The sequence below is a fragment of the Lactuca sativa genome, chromosome 2 (genome assembly GCF_002870075.4).
Source record: "Lactuca sativa cultivar Salinas chromosome 2, Lsat_Salinas_v11, whole genome shotgun sequence".
In the NCBI taxonomy this organism is placed as follows: domain Eukaryota; kingdom Viridiplantae; phylum Streptophyta; class Magnoliopsida; order Asterales; family Asteraceae; genus Lactuca; species Lactuca sativa.
In genome coordinates this window covers 56,544,888-56,566,361 of record NC_056624.2, presented here as the reverse complement: position 1 = coordinate 56,566,361, position 21,474 = coordinate 56,544,888, and the positions used below count along the sequence as shown (strand labels likewise).

Sequence of the window (21,474 nt, the reverse complement as noted above, 5' to 3'; positions counted from 1 at the left end):
TTAAATAATATGATTTCATATTAATATATTAGAACTTATAATATATTAATAAATCATAAGTAACCTCTAACTCAAGTGTCCATCCTATCAAATTGTTCTGGTGATATGCAACCCGAAATGGACCATGCTACTCTCGGGTTAAGTACATACCAATTATATTTATGGGCTTAGACACTTAATCCAACAGTCTCCCACTTGGATAAGTCTAATAACTATTATTGTAAGCACAACTCCAAAATCCTGACTAGCAATCGTAGCTCTTAAAAGCCGCTGACGAACTCTGACCTAGTCAATGACGCATCCATTAGATAAGGGATCATATATTCCTCCATTCTAGATACATATGGACATGAGACATGAATTATAATCATTCTCTCTGTCCATCTGTTGTTTCCCGATTTCCGATTTATGACGACCGACTAATTGAACAAATCAAATCAGTCCAGGCTTAGCCAAGCGCTTAGGGTTGTCATCAGTAAATCATTGAGGGGCTCACAGATATCGCTTTTATCCCACTTTGGGTAAAAGGAATGGATAAACTTCGACTCAAATTCTTACTTGTACTTACTCATCAAATCACACACAACAATATGTTTTATAACACCAAGTTACTGGTACGTTTACATATGTCAATGTGCAATCGACTTGCAAACTACAACTCATATGTCTTGGTTTCAAGAATATAAGATATTATCGTCTCACAATCACTCATGATAAAATCCATGAAGTCATTCAGATGAGCATGGTTTTATCCAATACTTGAATCTTATTCCAGAAGTACTCATGAACACTTCAGCAAACTTGTGCTATGTCTAAATGCCTTTAGACAATCTACAGACCCATTCATGACAATCTAGCTTCAATACCTACTTCCAAAGTATGATTGATTGTGGAAGATTTGAATGACCTTGTTATTAGGGAAGTCAAACCATGCAAAGTGAAACACAAGAATAATCGAATCCAGTATGGTCTCAGAACTCATGAATATAAATAAAACACCTTTTATTTAATCACCATATTGATTACACATTATTCATTGTATAATGTTTCGATTAATCAACTTAATACTTGAATTAAAACAATAGTTATCCCATGCTAAAAGCATGCACACTATGTTTGCCTATGGTCCTCTCTTTGTGAAATAAATCAATTGAACACATCTTCAATGAAACTCATTTCACTATTTCAAATCCTTACCGTAAATGTAATAATACCAAATTCTTGCCATTTACTGTAATCTGTTAGATTCTAAACTTATATGCAATGATCCTCTTGTAATGACTATGCACAAAAGTCATAGAGGCTTGGCAACAAACATTACAAAGTAATCTAATGGAGAGCAATTCCATGGAAACGAATTCTCACATTCAAATTACATTCCTTTGAACATCCTTCTTGTATTAAGTTTCCTAATCTTACACAGATTTAAAGAATAACTTCCACTTATGGAAACATTTCCATATTCCCATTTTGACTATCACTCCTGAACAAGAGTTACCTCTTCTCAGAGTATGTCAATATGGTCCTTTCCAAAATTTAGAATATACTTCCAACTGTCCATAAGCAACCAATCTTTGGTAAACCTCAAATTGTCCTTGACAATTGCTTAACCATTTTAGTCGTATCTCATTCTAGTCCCTTTTCCCTCTTAATGCCCTAGGCATTTGGAAAATTGGAACATAATAATATTATAACATATGTAATCGATCCTATATCTGAACCATATGGAATACGATTCATAATGTCTCACATAAATACATGATAGTTTACCAGTCTTTCGCTATAATATTTCCACATATAGAATTTCCTTATGTTGAATCATTTCAACATAACATTCACATATGTCCATGACTAAATTCAATTAAAATCTCAAACTAAGCTTTTAGATTTGAGATGAAGTATGAAATCCTCTCCCTTAATTATAGCAAAACAACTTTTCAAACCCTATAACTTTGCGATTTAAAACTTTTGTTTTCAATAATTAACATTGCTAACTTGCAACACTTACCATAATAATTACGCTCCCACTAGCATAATAATTAATATCTTACTAGCATAACACTTATGCTCCCACTAGCTTTGACATGTACCCAGAAATCAGTTGGACATCTAGAAATCAATACCTATTGACTTCCTTACCAAAGTTCTAATTTCTGACACGAGATGCTTCGATAAGAATTTATCTAGGCTTCTCAAACTCATACACCTTTCCTTAGATAGCCGACATGTGTGTCTAAACAATTTTATAACTTACAACAATAAGTATCAAATGTTTAGACCTTTGCCATTTCTCACAATTTGAACTATGAAGAGGGATGCCATAATCATAATCGAATTTGAGAACGCAAATACCACAAGTTTTTTCTTCTTAAAATCTACTTGGTGAAACCGTTTCCTCACAATCATTTTCATGAAGTGGAGAGAAACCTTATGAAACTTTGATTTTATGGTGTACGTGTTCCTATCCATGTGAATTTTCCATAACCATAATCACAAGACAAGGTTAGTGACAAATACAAACTCATATGGACTGAACTTGTTCAATCTTAATTTTTTGCCACGTGGCAGCACAAGCGCCTACCATTGCTTCCAAGTTGTTATGCAAAAAATTTAGCACTAATAGAACTCACATGCATAGTCAACTTCAACTGGAATGGGCACAGAAACAAGAATATGTCAACACGATAGGTTATAAACCTCAAATCGAGAGCTAGTGATTAACAATAGGTTTACTCTTGAAAAGTTCTTGAACCTTTTCAAGATCTTTATGACTCCCACTGACCTCTTGACATATAAATTTCTCTTTGTCAAGCGACATTACTTGAAAAACAAAATTGAAGAGTTAGTGCGGTTTCTTATCAAGACTAAGACTTCACACCATTGGTCTTAGTTGGCCTTTGTTTTATCCAAAACATCACACCTTACCAATTTCAGATGTACAAGAGTAGAAAACATTTTACTCTGCATTTGACAAGTGTTATAATCCATTCTTAAGATTATGTCACTCAAGTTACAATCTTGGAGTATGACTCGAAGATGATCATAAAACACAATACTAAGGTACTCTCCCATCCTTTCAGATTGGAGAAGCTTTTATCTTTCTGCCTAATTTGATTCTTTTTATTCGTTCTACTACACATTGAAACTTTTACAACGATTCAGAATTATACTTAATCTTGTAAGCATAACCATATTTACTAAACTTTAGTAAATCATGACGAATAGTCTTCACTACTAGAAAAAGGCCTTTTACGACACTCATTGCGCGTCGTAAAACGCTCAGACGACGCAAAAATGTGTGTCAAGGAAGGCCCTATCATAACGAGAGACGACATGCTTTTGTGCGTCATCTATAGACGACGCTCATTTACGACACGCTTTTACGACGTGCATTTACGACATGTAATGCGTATCAAGGAAGGCCCTGTCATAAAGGAAGAAGACACACATTTGCGTGTCGTAACCTTAGGACGCGCATTTAGGACATGCATTGCGTATCATTATAGCCCCTATCATAAATGAAGATGACACGCATTTGTGTGTCATAAATTTTAGCAGCCATTTACAATATGCATATACGACGTGCCTTTACGATACTCTTTTACGCATAATACAAATATATAGAAAAAATTATATACCAAAACATTCGATTTCATCCAATAACATTATGTCAAAAAATTGTAATACATTGATATTAAAAGAATCTGATTGTACATTGTTATTAAGAGGTTTTCTCTAACTATATAACCTAATACTACATTGCTATTAAGGGGCACCTTCTTGTTTCAGATATCATGTCCTCATCATAAGCTTTATTGCACTTTTCTTTTTTAACAATAGGCGCCACAACAGTTAATGTATCTCTATCTCCCCTTCCTTTGTAGCTTGGTCAAGAGCATCCCTCCACCCTACAGAGTAATGAAACAAAAATAATGTAAGAGGGAAACATGTAGTCTAAATGATTCAAAACATGTGAATTTACATATCCTTACAAAACATGTGAATTGCCAGATGAATAACGTTTTTACTCCTGTTTAGCAAACAATAGTTGGTTTCCAGATGAATAACGTTTTCACAAAACATGTGAATTTAACTATCCTTACAAAACATGTGATTTTAACTATCCTTATCAAGTCCTAACTTTTAACAAGTTTCCCCTTATTCACTTTTCAAATATGTTTTTTCTAAATCATTCTATTACAACATTATACTTATAATTGAGTGAATTTTCATATTATAATAAGAAGAAATGAAAGTGTATAACTATAATAAACAATCAAAAGGGAAGTGTGTTTCCATTTGGTATTAACTGATCATGGAAACCAGCAGGATCAGGTTCAGGAAGAAAGCCAAGGGCACGCACTGCTGGGTGAGGTTCATGTACAAAGCATCCACACCAATTTATAACACGTTTTGTACCATTTCCATCTCTTATATTTGTTCCTACAACAACTTCAATTTCACATCCCTGAGAAAAAAATCACAAATAAAAATCATTAAATTAAAATAATCTAAGGAACTGTTTCTTTTTTACGCATTAAGTCAACAAATAAGAGCCATATATATTTGATTAAACAAACCTGACGAAATATGGTTAATTCAAGTTTCTCTTCCATGTTATCAGAAAGATCCGATGCATGAAATGCATCTTCAACATCTTGGAAACATGTAACTGGCATTTTATTAATAGCCAACACCATATCCTCTTGTTTTAATAAATTATCAGCTTTAGATCCTGCCAAACAGCCTTTCACCTGTAGAACTTGACGTCTAACAGGAACCTTTTTCACAAGAGCCTGACAACAAAGTTATAAAAATATAAATTTATACATATAATTTGACGATAAGAAAAAAATTAAAAAATGAAACATACTTTGATCCAATTATTGTTGAGGCCAAAACTTCTAGCCTTAGAAAGTGATAGAAACAATAACCAACAAATAAACAAGGAAATGAAAGATGGGTTTGAAAGGGGAAAAAAGCTTCAATTTCAGTAAAATGGAAATGCAGATACAACGAAACAAATCAAATCAGAGAAGATAACCTAATGGTTAACCTTCCTGCCTAATTCAGAGAAGATAACCTAATGATTAACCTTCCTGCCCAAGCTATTGCTAGCCGATTCTTTCTAACCAAAACCAGAAGATATTCCCCACTACTCCTATCACTCTTATTTATACTTAGCTAAGGTGTTTCTAGAATGGGGGTAAAACAGTAAATAATAAATATTCCAAATAAGTCCCTCCATCTTTGCCCCTATATTTATATAGGACCCATTCTCTATCAGAAAGCAAGCAAAGTAGGATAAAGCTCAACATCCAAAATCCTAACTAGAAGAATGGGTCATGTTACGCCATTTGTAAGAAGGGAGGGACCTTTTGCGCCTGATATGATTTTATCAAGGACTTGGCTTATGGAATGTATAGGAATGCCTCTAACAAATTGATGGTCTTCAGATGAATTCACCCTGTATTTTATCTGAAATTAGGATTTAAATATTAGAGCATTAGTTGACCTATTAGTGATTCCAATAATACTAAAGAAAACCAACCAACCAGCCTTCCTTTTCTTTTTGTTTTTTGATCAATGATTAGTACAAAACTGAGTTGAGAAGCTACCCCATATAGCTTTAACCCTTCCTTCCTCATCCGTAAGCACCCCTGAAAAACTGCTACCAAAATCTACATTCACCATGATAAACTCTATAAAATATCCATTCATCTCTTTAAAAATATGTTATTGAAGTGTTGCATATAGTATTAGTATAGTAATAGTACTGTGTCAAGCTCAATAACAAAAAATTTCCTACCAGGAAGAAGTTCAGCAGCTTGTACTACTGAAGCACCAGTAGCTCCAAGGGCAGAAGGGTCATATGCAATAATAGCATAATTATGAATAGGGTGAAGAAACACCACCTGAAAAAAAAAAGTACTTAATTAAGAGAATTAAGATTAACAGTTAAAACTTAATTTCTCGGTTTCATAATCATACTTATAACCATTTATACTTTTATGGGTTGATGATGCCTACATGTACATATGATGTAGGTGCCAGGTTCTAATAGATGTACAAGACCATAGTGAAAACGAAAATTCCTAGCCTGTTGATAGGAGAGAGGGTGTATAACAGCACCACTAATTAACTTCAAGAAAATGGTTTGGAGTTATGGAGTGTAAATCTTCCACTTGAAGATAACAATAACATATGGAGAATTTTAGTATCATTGACTAGTATTTTGACTTTTACAAAATCTGGGCATGATTCTAGAGAATTAGAGAATATAGTTACTTACCTTTAACTGAACAGTTAAAGGTGTGCCACCTCCTTCAAACTGTAACTCCACATTTTGGCCAACACTATCATCAAGTAAAGTCTCCATTTTCAGAAACTGAGTAGTCACCTGTATACACACTTATAAATTAGTATTTGTTGGTATGAAATATGGTGATATTTATATTATATTTTATATTTTACATATAGATACCTCACCATTCATGCGAACAAGTACGTCACATGGCTCTAAATGGTTATAAGTTGGGCCACCTTGCACCTACATCATTTGTCCACGTAGGCATCATCAACCCATAAAAGTATAAAACCACATACCTTATTTGTGTCAGTTTGCAGGCCTAGCCTACCACGAGGTATTGAGACAGCCTCCCACTTATCTTGACCAAAATCTCTCCTCTTTTGTAAGAAATTTAAATCCTTACCACCTGCAACAATATTATTTATATAAGTTGTCATTTTTTATATTTTTCTTTATAAATATAAATAATAAGAATAAAGTTTGATAATTTATTATTAACTAACGCGTTCTAGAAGGAAGAAAAATGTCAAAGCACTAGAAGTCTTGTTGCCAGTAGTCAGTGCAATTGCCCTTCCTTGCCAATCAATCACTGGAGAACCACTTGAACCACCTTTAGTATCTGAAGCAGCCTAGTGTGTGTGTGTGTGTAGAAAAAAACAAATACAAAATTAAAAAAGATAAAAAAAAAAGATTGGAAGAAAATCATAAAATTTAGGCTAATAATTACGTGAAGCTCACTTGCATGTAGAAAGTATTGAAATCATTGTATCCATCCCTGCAGTAAGGAAAGATATATCTTTTTAGTTAAAACATGAATTTTAAGCTAATATTGCATACATAATCATAAATTTATTACCTTTTTGCCCTTGCTTATTTGTATGACTACATCCAGATATCTAGTTGTCTACAGACTACACATTACTACTACATTAAGTCAAGTTTGAAAATTTCTTACCATTTTGTCCTTGCTTATTTTGTTGACTACATCCAGATATAAGATATCAAGTTGTCTATACATTACCACATTAAGTCAAGTTAAAAAAAGTACTTAATTAGGAGAATAAAGATTTAAGTTCCTGAACATATATATATATATATATATATATATATATATATATATATATATATATATATATATATATATATATATATACATATATATATATATATATATATATATATATAATGGTCAACAACCATGATACATCATATTTACTAACAATAACTTCCAATGGTCAACAACCGTGATACATCATATTTACTAATGATATCCGTGTCGTGGAAGGTTCATTAACTCCATGTAAAAGAAAAAAAAATCCAACTGCAGTTTGTTGGTATTATAGTTAATATCCATTAATTGGATCCCAAATCGAGCATCAACTGGAACATAGATAAGTATTTAGCTAAAAAGTAGTAAAAATAGATAGTTAAATGAGTTTGAATGGTTACATGACTTTCAGCTCCATTAGGAATGTGGACTGTTTTCTTCTTCTTGGCCTGGTGCAACATTCTTTGATTAATTATGTTGCTTAATTACCTTTGGTCACTTGAATCGACTCTATTATAGAGCAACAAGATTGTTGATTATCATATCAGAAGAACACAATAAAAAAAGAGTAGATGAAGCAAGAGAGAGAGAGAGAGAGAGAGATGATATACATTGAAAAACTTTGTTTATGCCCTTGAATTTCTAGGCATCTGAATCTTTCTTTCCAGGTTTTGTCTTCTCCATTGAAAGTCTCTGGTCGATAGAAACAATAGAAAACCTAGATTTCATGTGCTATCGACAGAGTAGAAGTGTCTGGACTCTAGGGGGAGGGGTTTCATTTGAAATCACGATGGTTTTTGAGGATTCTTATTCAAAAGCTTGAAATTTCTCTTCAAGGTTGGTCTGTGTTTTATGTGTTGAAAACATGAGAGAGGTAGAAGATCAAGTGAGTTGCCTTACCAAATCTTCCTCATTCATAAATACAACAGATCTCGTGGCAGGTTCTTGACACCGATACGCACCGATTCAACAGCTACCAAGTTCGATAGAAATATGAGGAAAATCGTCTTGAGAGGGGAAGTTATTTGGGAAGAACTTGAAGCATTTGAAACCCTATACATTAATTCGATGTAACTTGACAATGGCCATTGTATATTGATAGATTGAAGACCTACAGCGATCCCTTGTGAAGAAAGCTGCACGATTACAGAGAGTCCTTGTTAACCGAATCCAAAGCTTCCGTCAATGGCTCTATCGGGTTTGGTTAAATCCCCAGTTTGGAATATGCTACATCTGGTTCATGAACTTGCCATGTCAATTAGGGTTTTTTTTAATGAAAAATGAAAGGGTATAATGGATTGGGATGATGTCGTACCTGAGAAAACAAAGAAAAAGAAGGAGACCTCACAGATCAATTACGATTCACCTTCGAGGTTTTAGATTTGGTCGACGCCATTGATGAAAAATGAAAGGGGTTAATGGTTTGGTTAAATCCCCAGTTTGAATTTGAGGTTTTAGATTTGGTCGACGCCATTGATGTGGAGACCTCGCAGATCAATTACGATTCACCTTCGCTTTATCTTCTTGTTCTCCTCTTGATGATTTCAGACTCCGTCTCTACGACTTTACATGATATTTTTCAGAAAGGAGTCTTTGCGGAGCATTGGGGTTTTTCTATATTTCATAACCCTTGCACGTACTGGGTTGAGAGAAAACGAGAGAAGTGGAAGCTTGGATGAAAATAAAACTCTAGCACGTGTTATAGAGAAGGGAGGTGGCGATGGCTTAGGGTTTACAGAGAGACGGGAGGTAGAGAATGAAGGGAGATATAGAGGAGAGAGTATCATAGAGAGGAGATTGGATTTCAAGGATTAAAAATAGATAGAAGATAGAAAAAACAAGGAGGGTTTTCAAAATTTTGGGATTTCGTTTCCCCCTTGTCTACTAAAAGCGCGTTTCATTAAAATTATAAAGCGACAGGTACAGACGACGCGCGTTTAAGATAAAGCGCCCTCCGTGTTTTTAATTTTTTTATTGAGACACTAAATTAAGGGCATGCAATAATGCGTGACATATATCCTTAATTTTTTTTGGAGAGATGACACTATTTTAAGTGCACGTCCTTTTGCGTATCATTAATCAGCGCGTGTCGTAAAAAGCGCGTCATTAAAGGTCTATTTTCTAGTAGTGCTTACTGCTCCTTACGGTGGACCTGACAAGTGCACGACCAAATGTACCCAATCGCCTAGTCCTTCACCTGAGTCACATATACATGTGAATAAGGAATTAGTCTTAATTTCCCAAAGATGAAGGTTCTCATTCATCACACAATAAAAGTTGCATGATTACGAGTTTCTATCCAATTGAAACTTGGGTGATGAGAATCTTTCCTTATTTGGTAAATTGTGACTCTGCCACTAACAAAAGAATCCAATCCATTTTCCTATATTGCTATCAATGGAAACATATAAACAAAAATTTTCACAAATACCATCGTAAGGAGACTTACAAATAAAAATCAAAAAAAAATCTTTATTCATAAAATTGCGGAAACTTATCCTTACAATGAAAATACAAATGAAAACTATGTTGTTATGTATTCCTAAGCAATCTATCATAACTCTTAAGCAGCAGCTCAAAATTCTGATCATCAAACCATGTGAACGAAATCCATCTCTTCGCAATCAGAATCAGCTTACTCTTCCTTTAAGCTTCCTTTCTTTTCTTTGATTCTACAAAACATCAAAATGTAATTACATTACATCATGTATTAAGAATCTCCAAATAGGAACTTAATAGAGTTAGAGAGTGTACTTACCTGAAGCAGATTCGTACACTCTGACTTTACTATCCTTATGATCCTTTAGGTAGATTCGGCAGCTTCGCAACCAATGTCCCTTTTTCTTGGCAATAGAAACAAATGACTTCTTTCGCATCGGCACATGAGACAATCTCAGCCTTAGCCTTTCCCTTTCCCTTGGAAATAGAAATCTTTTCTGGACTTCCAATGTTTCCATTCTCAAAGTCCATGGAAGCTTGGGAAATTCATCTTCCATTCACATTTGCTTTACCAGTGCCCCAAATCATTTATGATTCAGCAGCAATTAGCAAATAGGTAAGATCAATAAGGGTCATGTCGTGGTCTGTCATATGGTAGTCCTTAATGAACCCGCTATATGACTCAGGAAGTGACTGAAGAACCCAGTCACCAGCCAACTTCCTTGAGACTTCGACACCCAATTCTCCCAGCCTGTCAATATGTAACTTCCTCTCCAAGATGTAAGCACATACATAATTTCCGTCTTTGTGTTTGCTTACCAATAGGGCTTGAATGACCTTGAACTTTTCAACTCTTTGAACATGTGGGTTAGGGAGAAGAATTGGAGGAGGTGGACGAAGTGAAGTATGATTTCCAGTCCCACTAATGCACGACAAAGGGATTAATCTTTCACCTTGATCACCATGTGGGATATCATCTTCATTAGGAAAGCTTTTTCCAAAAGATTTAGGAAGACCATAGTTGTCAAAACTAGACATCTACATGGATAAATTCAAGTTTAGTTGATTTAAGTCCTTAATATAACACCCAAAATGAAATATTAAGGCTAGGACCCAACACAATATTTTACAATTTGGAAGAGGGATGTCGTAATCCAATTGCAAAATATTTAAAGGTAGTTAAATGAAGATTTACCAATTCACCATGAAAAACAAAATTGATTATTAAGTTTTAAATGAATTGAAATTCCTAGATATTTTGAGATTCATTAAACTTTTCAATGACATGTTTAAATCTCGATTGTGCCCTTCAAGTTTGTGACTGGAATGTTGAGGATCACAAACAAGGTATGAATAACCATGCAAATTAGCTTAGTATACTTAATGTTACAGATCACCTGATCAATGTGTCGGTTAACCACACACGCTCCATTGATCTATGCTTAACATCAAGCTACCCTTTTCCACACACTGTCAGTCCCAGATTAGTGTGCCGGTTAACCACACGCGCTCCACTAACGACTTAACAAGGTGCAAAGTGCAATTTCATGGGTTAGCACCAAATTCACATTTTTCCTAAGTAACTAAGATTGGGAATTTATAAATGTTTAGTTACTTGGTATTTTCATCATACTTTTAATTTGAATTAATGTCCTATCCTAACTGTTTGGCTAACGACCCACCAACAGTCAAGGAAGTGGTGGGTGGGAGTGGACACACATTAAACCCCCATTTTATATGCAGTGACCTTATACCCCCCCTCCCCCCTATAAACCGGCTTCGTGAATGAGACCTACTAACGGTAAGACCATGTTTTTAATTATACAAATAATATAATAAAATTTTAATATTATAATTGTATAAGGGTGTATTTTAAACTTTTAAAATACTAAGTTGTTTAATCTATTAATTAAACTATACTCTTAATTTAATTAAACTTAAACCATGTCATTATGAAATTATTAATTCTCTTTTAGTTAAACACTTTAATTAACTATTAATAAAGTCCATAAATATGTAATATGAATTATTCAAAACATCACGATGCTAAAACAAAATTAAAACTATTTAATATATTATTAAGTTATGAACCCATGAGTTACACTTTTGAAAACTTTTCAAATAACTTCAGTTTTAGCATTCAATGTCTCATAAAAAAAACTTTTCAAATTACAAAACTTGAGGGCAAGTTTTGTAACTCTTGAAAACTTTTAGGATTCCATAAAAGAGACTTTCCAAGTTCCATAACTTGAGGGCAAGTTATGAAACTCTTCAAAGCCATTTATAACAAATTTTGTAACCTTTGAAGACTGTTGGAATTCATAACTTAAAGAGCTAATGAATGAGACTTTTCACATCCATAACTTATGTAACACTGTAAATTTTCAAGACAATTTTTCTTTTAAAAAACATATGATTCTCAATACACATTTCATAAAACATCATTTGTTTAGTTTACAAAACACAATCCCTTCTTAATTACTTAATAATCCAGGATCCACGAAACATAATTCTTTCACTGGTGTGTAGAATCAAGTCGGTGTCGTCCCGAGATACTGAGAAAACCTGAAACACATAACACATAACACGGTAAGCACAAAGCTTAATGAGTTCCCCCAAAATACCACATACAACACATATTAGCCACTCGATACTATAACTCTGTGGACCCTCTGGTCCTAACTTTATGGACCCTCCGATCCTAACTCTGTGGACAATCTGGCCCTAACTCTGCGGACCCTCTGGTCCTAACTTTGTGGACCTTACGGTCCTAAGCTTGTTGGACCCTCCGGTCCGGTCTGCTTGAGCCTTCCGGCCTCATAAATCGTTGGACCCTCTGATCCGGTCTATAACTCTGCATAGCATAAATCACAAAGACATAATGCATAGCATGTCACATACAACATGATAACATAATACTAAATGTAAGCACATAATACCTTCCGGTCACACGTAACTACCACTCAAGGTAAAGTATAGTGAGAAGACTCACCTCGTATGAAGTCGGATAAACTCTCGTGCTCAATATCCCGACCTAGCCTCCTCCTATCCAAAATGACAACATCTCTAATCAATACTCTCTCACGTTCTCATCTCTAATAATGGGTAGAAGACCATTCTACCCCTCTCTGAACTCTCTTGAATCAGCTTGAACAAAACCCCAAGGTCAACTGAAGTTAACTCTAAACAACGGTCCAACTTTGACCAGACTCGTCGAGTGCACCTGGGTGACTCGGCGAGTCCATGCGTGTCCTATGAATCCTTTTATGGCCCCACTCGGCTCGTGGAGTTAACCCTTCACTCGACGGGTTACCATGGGTCACGAATCGCGGGGTAACCCGACTCGACTCGTCGAGTCCCCTAATGGACTCGGCGAGTTCCCTCCATGGTAACACTCAAATGACCTTCTGAGGTCATATCTATTTCTCCAACCTATAGATCTAACCTTCTAACACCTAATAATCATGTAAAGGTCCAATCTTTAAGCTCATGCAACACTCATATGGCCTTATTTGAAGAAATAGTTCCTAAAATAGCAACCTAGTTTCACAACTCCAATGGAACAGAATAAAGTTGGAAGGCTGGGGCTCTCTGGACCTCTTAAGGTCCAGATCCAATGTCTATTTCTCAATGGGAGCTCACATGTATCATATTCTAACCATGAAAGGGTAAAGAAAACCCTAGGTTCAAGGATTCTACACTAAATGGAAGAAAGGGTCGAATCACTACATCAAATAGGAGATCCATGCTTGAATTTCTCAGAATCACAACCTCCTTTGGTCCTTCCTGCTGAATCCCTTCTCTTCATTTGCAAAATCACACCAAAAAGGCTCAAGATGGCTCCTCCTCTCACAGTATACTCTCAAGCTCACTATGGTTCTTTTCTCCGGAATGGTAGCCGCAAATGAGAGCTATAAGGACCCTTAAATAGGGCACAGGCCCAAAGATTTAGGGTTTTCTATCCACAGATCGGACCCATCGAGTCGCCTTACCGACTCGTCAAGTCTATTCATTAATCCAGTCAGCAAGTTGTGATCCTACTCTACGAGTTTAAGCGCCAACTCGTCGAGTCCCTCTTCTGCACCCAAAATAAATAATGAAATTATGATACATGGAATTTCGGATGTTACAACTCTCCCCCACTTAAATTAGATTTCGCCCTCGAAATTGCTCCTCGTCAACATGTAGATCTAGCGCCATCGCTAGGATCTCGTACCACACCGCTATCACCCCCCTCTCTGGACACCTAAATCCAAACAGGGTTTCCCAATCCCAAAAGAAAACCAACCCTTCTGATTCTCTCCGTACATAATACAACAATCGGCTACCGATCACTCATACCAAACATAGCAACGATCTGAATCACGCCCCAAGAAACGGAACAGTTCACGTCCCACCAGGGCTCATCCACTGAACTGCTATCGGAACCCATCCAAACAAAGAATTCTCAACACTCTGCCCTCGTACACAAGAGAATAATCGTGCTCGCTCAGAAATGTCCTCAGACATCAAAATCATAAGCCTCAGCTCTGTAGTGGTGTTGATTATGATGGCATGTGCGGAATTAGAAAGATCTAGTGATTCATCATACAAATTCAAGAACATAAGGAGTAAATAAATCTTTGTAAGCTCTTATTAGATCTAGAAAGATTATACAAATGGGTTTGTATACAATTTCTCTCTCTAGTCTAACACTCCAAATGATTCCTTACATAATGGGAGTCACTCACTTCCTATTTATAGGAAAGACTCAACCCATTTACACACACAAAGAGGAAAGCCTAAACACTACATCCAAGCATGACTTTGCACCCTAACATTCTCCCCCTTAAAGTTAGTATTGGATGTCCGGCTTTAATCTCCAACGAGCTAGCGCGATCAAGACCAAACTCCCCCTCGAAGTAACACCGGTCTTCAAATCTGCAAATGAATATTCGTCAAACCCGAGAAGCTTCGAATACCCATCATTCTCCCCCTTTTTATAATCAAAAAAATGATTATAAAACCCACTAAGGATGAGAAGCGCCCGAGGAATGAACAATATAATAGTCCCCCTTGATGTGTACCAAAAATAAATCACCAAAAATCTTGCACGGAAAAACAATCACAAAAAAGCCTCAAAAAATTTCCAATTTGTGAAAATTTTTGACTTTTCGGGTGAAAGTTGCAAGATTTTCCAAAAACCGGGTATAAATTGTCACTTTCTGAAACTTGCAGGGACCCGTTGCGTCCAAAACAGCCAAATATGCAAAACTCTCCCCCTTTTCCAAAGCTGGGTAGAAAGCGTCAATTTGCACAAACTGCAGGGACAAGAAATGAACATTCTTCAATTTCTCAAAAAATTTGCCCAATTTCGAAGTTGGGTATTTTCTGCCAATATTTCGAAACTGCAGGGACTCATTTCAAAACTTCTGCATTCTTCACTTCACAAACATAACAAAAACACCCATTTTGTCGAAACTGGGTGAAAGATGTAACTTTGCAGAATCAACAGGGACCAATTGTGAAATATTCTATCATCTTCCCAATTCTAACGAAAATAAACCCACACAGCTTCCCATTTGACATCGACCTGTAACCATTCGACTGTAAACACGATTCTCATATGAACCAAATCGTGAGCTCAAATCGATCAGATAGCGAAGCCATTAACACCAAAACAAACCATCGATCAAAAGATCTTGGAAATCAAGCCATCAGCCAAAATCGATTTCTTGACCCATCTGATTTCAATTTCAGTTCTAAGTTCTCAAGAACATTGATTTTGACTCCAAAAAGTCAATGCAAACCCAATCACAATCAAATACTCAAAACGATTCCCAGTCTTCGTTCTCAAGCAATCGACATAACATATCAACTTCCATTTCGTTCCAAAACTATGACCATTAATCAACTGTTCGTCATCATTCATCGACCATCGAACCCTATTTAAAGCATTTAACCATTGAATTCAACTTTTTTTTCCCGCAAATCAACTATCGACTATGTGACTCCAAGCTTTTTCTTTTCAAAAATCAAGTCTTCCCAATGGACAATACAATGATCCAAAATAACTATTGTCAATCAAATTTGAACCTTACTCAAAAACAACGCTTCGTTATTACTGGACTTCCCTTCGATTCACTTGAATAATCAATTCTTTTGATTTACTGAACAAAAGAATCAATTTTAACTTTTTCAATTTTGACTATCCGTTCATCAGACGAACTCGCTTTCCATATTCAATAATCACAAACGACTTGGACTCAAACCCATTCTCTTTTGACTATCGACATTAACAATTGTACACATCGATGAATCTTAAGCTTCGAAATCAAAAGCATCAATCATCGATTCCAAATCAAATTCGATTTCAGTTGAAGTATTATCAAACCTTCAATATTCTTCTGTCGATTCCAGTACAAATCAAACCACTTCAACTGTGATAGACATCAAATCGATTTCGTACTCATCTGATTCGTTTTCAATTTTAAATCCTGGATTCATAAGATATCGGTCGAACTTGATTTTGATATGAACGAAATCGATTCAAATCGATATGAACAAATCGATTCAAGAAAAATAGTGAAATAACAAAATCATAATCGATTTTGATTTGAGTCGTGAACAACAAGATGCGATAATAGAAACAAGTCACGAACTGAAGATATCGAGTTCAATTATGATTTAAATTGGAATGATTTTGGGACAAAAATGGTATTTGAACATTATCGAACATGTGATTTGGGCTCAATACAAACAAAATTTGAATTGATGAACAGTATTTGAGTTTGGGCTTGATCTAAAAAAAAATAGTTGGATCACCAATGGGGTTGAAACGGATTAGATCCAACGAAACAAATCGATCAAAATGAAAAACGCAAAGTATGAATCGAAATCATGGATGTTTTGGAATCCATTTGAGAATTTGAGATACCTTTTTGATGAATCGAGTTCCGTTTTCAACAAACGAATCAAATTTGGAAGATCTTGGTTCTTTTGTCGGAATGAGAAAATCTCCAAATCGAACATTGTACCACCCACCATGCGAGATGTACAACTCGTTCTTCGTGTTCTTCAACGATCCAAGAACATCTTCAAAAGAACCACCAACACATTTGGGTTTTGACTTCAAATTCAATTCAACACTTGGAGATTGTTGCTTTGTAACCCAAATTTGCTTCACGGATTTTGCCTTCATAACATATGACGATTTTTGTGAGTAAACCCGCTTATTCTTCCGATTCATCTTCTTCTTCTTTTTCTTTCTCATCTTTTTGCATCTTGAAGACTTGACTTCATGAACAAACCCACTTTCAACAACATGAACATTTTGAGTTTGAATCAAATCTTTTGGGGTTTGATACTTGTGATTTTCTTGGATCACCGGCTTCCGATAAGGAATCATTCCTTCAAACGAATCACAAGAACACAAAATATCATCAGTTTGAACTCCAATTGAGAATCAACTTGAACTCCTTTTTCTTGAACATCAAGAACATTACATTGAACTCCATTATCAAGAACTTCAAGAAATTTAAGAGCACGAAGATCATTTGGGTCTTCAATAAGAGAAACATATTTCTTATTGAACAAATCTCTTTCTTCTCCTTCCTTTTGATTTCTACTACGAACTAATATGGACAAGGCAATTTTATTCAACCATGCAATCTTATGAAGTGGTTGAAATACCAAGCTTCCATGATCATCCTTCAAACCTCCATAAGAAACCAAATTACCCCATGAAATCAATTTGCTTAACAACAACCCATAAAATTGATCTTTATTGACTTTGTATTTCACATCTTTAACGATCACAATTCAAGAATCATATGGCAAACCCACCATGATCACAAAAACTTGAAGAATTCTAGAGAGAGAAAGTGATTTTGAATGGGTTTTCTAGAGAGATAAAGTGATACAAACAAGTATTCTAGAGAGAGAAAGTCGAATTATGGATCAAATCAAAGAAAAATTCGACTTCTAGAACACAAAAACACTCTCTAAACACGAAGATCAATGAACAATAAGAATCACCAAATCAAGATAGCCATCAAGGATCAACTCTTGATCAAATCAACAACACCCGCTCTGATACCAATTGTAGTGGTGTTGATTATGATGGCATGTGCAGAATTAGAAAGATCTAGTGATTAATCATACAAATTCAAGAACATAAGGAGTAAATAAATCTTTGTAAGCTCTTATTAGATCTAGAAAGATTATACAAATGGGTTTGTATACAATTTCTCTCTCTAGTCTAACACTCCAAATGATTCCTTACATAATGGGAGTCACTCACTTCCTATTTATAGGAAAGACTCAACCCATTTACACATACAAAGAGGAAAGCCTAAACACTACATCCAATCATGACTTTGCACCCTAACAAGCTCCATTCCTCATACCCCTTTTAACACTAAGTACCAGGTCTGTTCTCGACCCATCAGTTGGACCTCCAAGTACATCGATTGCACTATCCCAACCGTCTCAATGGTTTCCTCCTCATACACATTGATGTGTGTGGGCCCTTTAGATCCACCACAAGGGATGCTTGCCACTTCTACAACACTTTTATAGATGATTATAGCAGATATGGATATATCTACTTAATCAAGCATAAGTTAGAAACCTTTAAAAAGTTCAAAGAGTTTAAGAATGAAGTGGAGAATCAGCTGGGCAGGAAAATCAAGATGCTTCGGTCAGACTGAGGAGGAGAGTACCTAAGTCTTGAGTTTCATGACTATCTAAATGAATGTGGAATTGTCTCGCAATTGACGCCTCCAAGAACGCCACAATTGAATGGTGTGGCTGAGAGACATAATCGGACCATTTTGGACATGGTTCGTTCTATGATGAGTCGGGCTTCATTACCAATAGCTTTTTGGGGGTATGCCTTAGAGACTGCCGCCCATATCCTTAACATAGTTTCCACCAAGAAGGTTGCCAAAACACCTCACGAGATATAGACATGGAAAGCTCCCTCGTTGGCACTTATCAAGGCTTTTGTAAGACGAGAGACTCACGACAAGATCGAACCTCGTAGTGAGAAGTGTTATTTCATCGGCTATCCACACAAGTCTTTTGGCTATCTCTTCTACAGATCGAGTGACAATGTTTTCTTTTTTGCGAGAAGAGGGGTTTTCCGTGAAAGAGAACTCATAAGCCAAGAAGACAGTGGGAGGAAAATTGATCTTGAAGAGATTCAAGAGCAAAGCGATGAAGGAACCTCTAACACTAGAACTCAACCCGAGGAGGAAACTCCTGTTGATCCAATTGACGAGTCCTTACCTCTTAGACATTCCAGTAGGGTTAGTGTTCAACCCCAGTTTTATGGTTTTCATATTACTACTGAAGGGGCTATGTTTATTAGTGATGAAACACTAATAAATTTGGACAAACCTAGCATCTTCAAGGAAGACATGGCAGGCCCGGAGTCTGCTAATTGGAAAGAGGCAATGGACAGCAAGATTCAGTCCATGTACAACAACCATGTTTGGAATTTGGTTGATAATGTGTCGGTTCGTAAGACAGTCGGGTGCAAATGGATCTTCAAGAAGAAGACAGATATGGATGGGAATGTGCACACTTATAAAGCGCAATTGGTTGCGAAGGGCTTTACTCAAACTCCTGGAGTTGACTATGATTAGACCTTCTCACCAGTTGTGAAGATAAAGTCTATTAGGGTAATGCTCGCAATAGCTGCGTTTAATGATTATGAAATATGGCAGATGGACATGAAAACCGCTTTTCTTAATGGAAAGTTGGCTGAGGATGTTTACATGAATCAGCCAGACACATCGACAGAAAATACCATTTCATCAGACATCGGATCGAAGAAGGACTCCTCGTGGCAAAGAGGGTATCATCGGATGAGAACTCAGCAGATCCCCTCACGAAGGGACTGACTCGGGTTAAGCATCTTCAGCATGCTCGGAGCATAGGGCTGAAGGATGATATTAGATTTAGTAGTTAGATAACCCAGAAATTTGTAAAGTGTAATTGACATCAGATGATGAATAAAAGGAGTTTTATTTATGAGTAAAGTGTTGCTATCTCTTGTCGATCGTTTACTATATTTCTTTTGCATGTTTTGACTTCCAGAATAATTTTGTTTGGTATAACATATTATTCAAACCTCCACAGTCGGTCATATGTCGGAAGTAGGTATGAATCAAGACTGTCATGTTTGGTTGTAGAGGTCTGGGACAAGGCTACGACAATCATGAGTGCTCATAAGTTCTGAGCATTGGACTCAACCCACGCTCACTGGAATCACTTCATGGAATTCTATCTCGAGTGATCGTGAGACGGTAATATCATATAAGTCTTTAAACCTAGAGATATGATTTGTTACTTACGAGTTGGTTATGCATTAATTGTACGAAAAACGCATTGGTAACTCGATGTTATAAAATCGTGCTCTTATGTGTAATTCAATGAGTAGTAGAACAAACATATGAGTCGAAGTTTATCTGTTCCTTCTTGGATTAGAAGCTGATATCTGGGCCCCTCGATGATTTTGTTTTGACCTATGTACCGGGCCCGGTCAGAACTAGATTGATGTGTTCAATAAAGTTCTTTGTCAAACAAATCGGAAATCGGGAAACAAACTGCTGGACAATAAGTAAGACATTGTTCCATGTATTTGTCCGGCTGATATCTAGAACGGAGGATTATATGATCACTTATCTTAAATGGCATACCATCGTCTTCTCAAGTTTCGAGAAACCTTGTAAAGAGCTACGATTGCCGATCGGTTCCTGAAGTCATAGTTGCAGTAATAGTTACTAGACTTATCCAAGTGGGAGACTGTTGGATAAGGTGTCTAAGTCCATAACTATTTCTGGTATGTACTTGACCCGACCCGGCATGGTCCATTTGGGTTGCATGGCACCATGCAATTGGATAAACTAAATGAGAGAAATAACGCTTGGAGATTATTAATATATTATAAGTTCTAATATATTAATAATATTATTTGATTAGTTGATCAAAGAATTAATTTGGAATTAATTAAGTGATCATAGGATAACTAATTAAATATATGGGTTGATTATGTAAATCATCCATATCTTGTATAGTGGGCTAAGAGGCTCCATGGATTATCAAGTTGGGTTCTACCCATAGGATGCTCCATGGATGCTCCATGGGAGTTACAAACCCATGGGTCATGGAAATGAAGAGTCATGACACATTAGGGTTTACATGGTGTAACCCTAGATGTGTCAACACTATATAAGGATCATATTCTCCACCAAAATCGGCTACACAAGTTGAACACACTAAGGAATAAGGGGGCTTGGCCGATTTTGAAGAGTGTGTATTCTCTCATAAGTTCTTCCAAGAGCATTTGGTGTTGTGTGAAGCATTTGAGGCATCACCACTTGAGGTGCTAGGCTCACAAGGTTTCAAGGAACACAAGCAACAACAAGGTAAGTTATTCTATCTATACTTTATGTTAAAATTGTTCCCCATGTATGCTAGATAGGATATAACCTTGGAATTCAACTTTGCATGACAAATTAGACAAACATAGATCCAAGGTTATTAGGGTTGCATGTACACTTAGGAAGTGTTAGAATGCTCAAAACCCATCAGTTATGACTTGTACTCGCCCTGATGTGGCCTTCGCTTTGAGCATGGTCAGCAGATATCAGGGAAACCCTAGTAGAGCCCATTGGACCGCAGTTAAGAA

General features: G+C 36.1%; 1 pseudogene; it reads right to left on the bottom strand.

Annotated features, from left to right (window-relative positions):
• Positions 1–4,276: 4,276 nt before the first annotated feature.
• On the bottom strand, positions 4,277–8,447 carry LOC111907191 (protease Do-like 7; annotated as a pseudogene).
• Between the last annotated feature and the right edge of the window lie 13,027 nt (positions 8,448–21,474).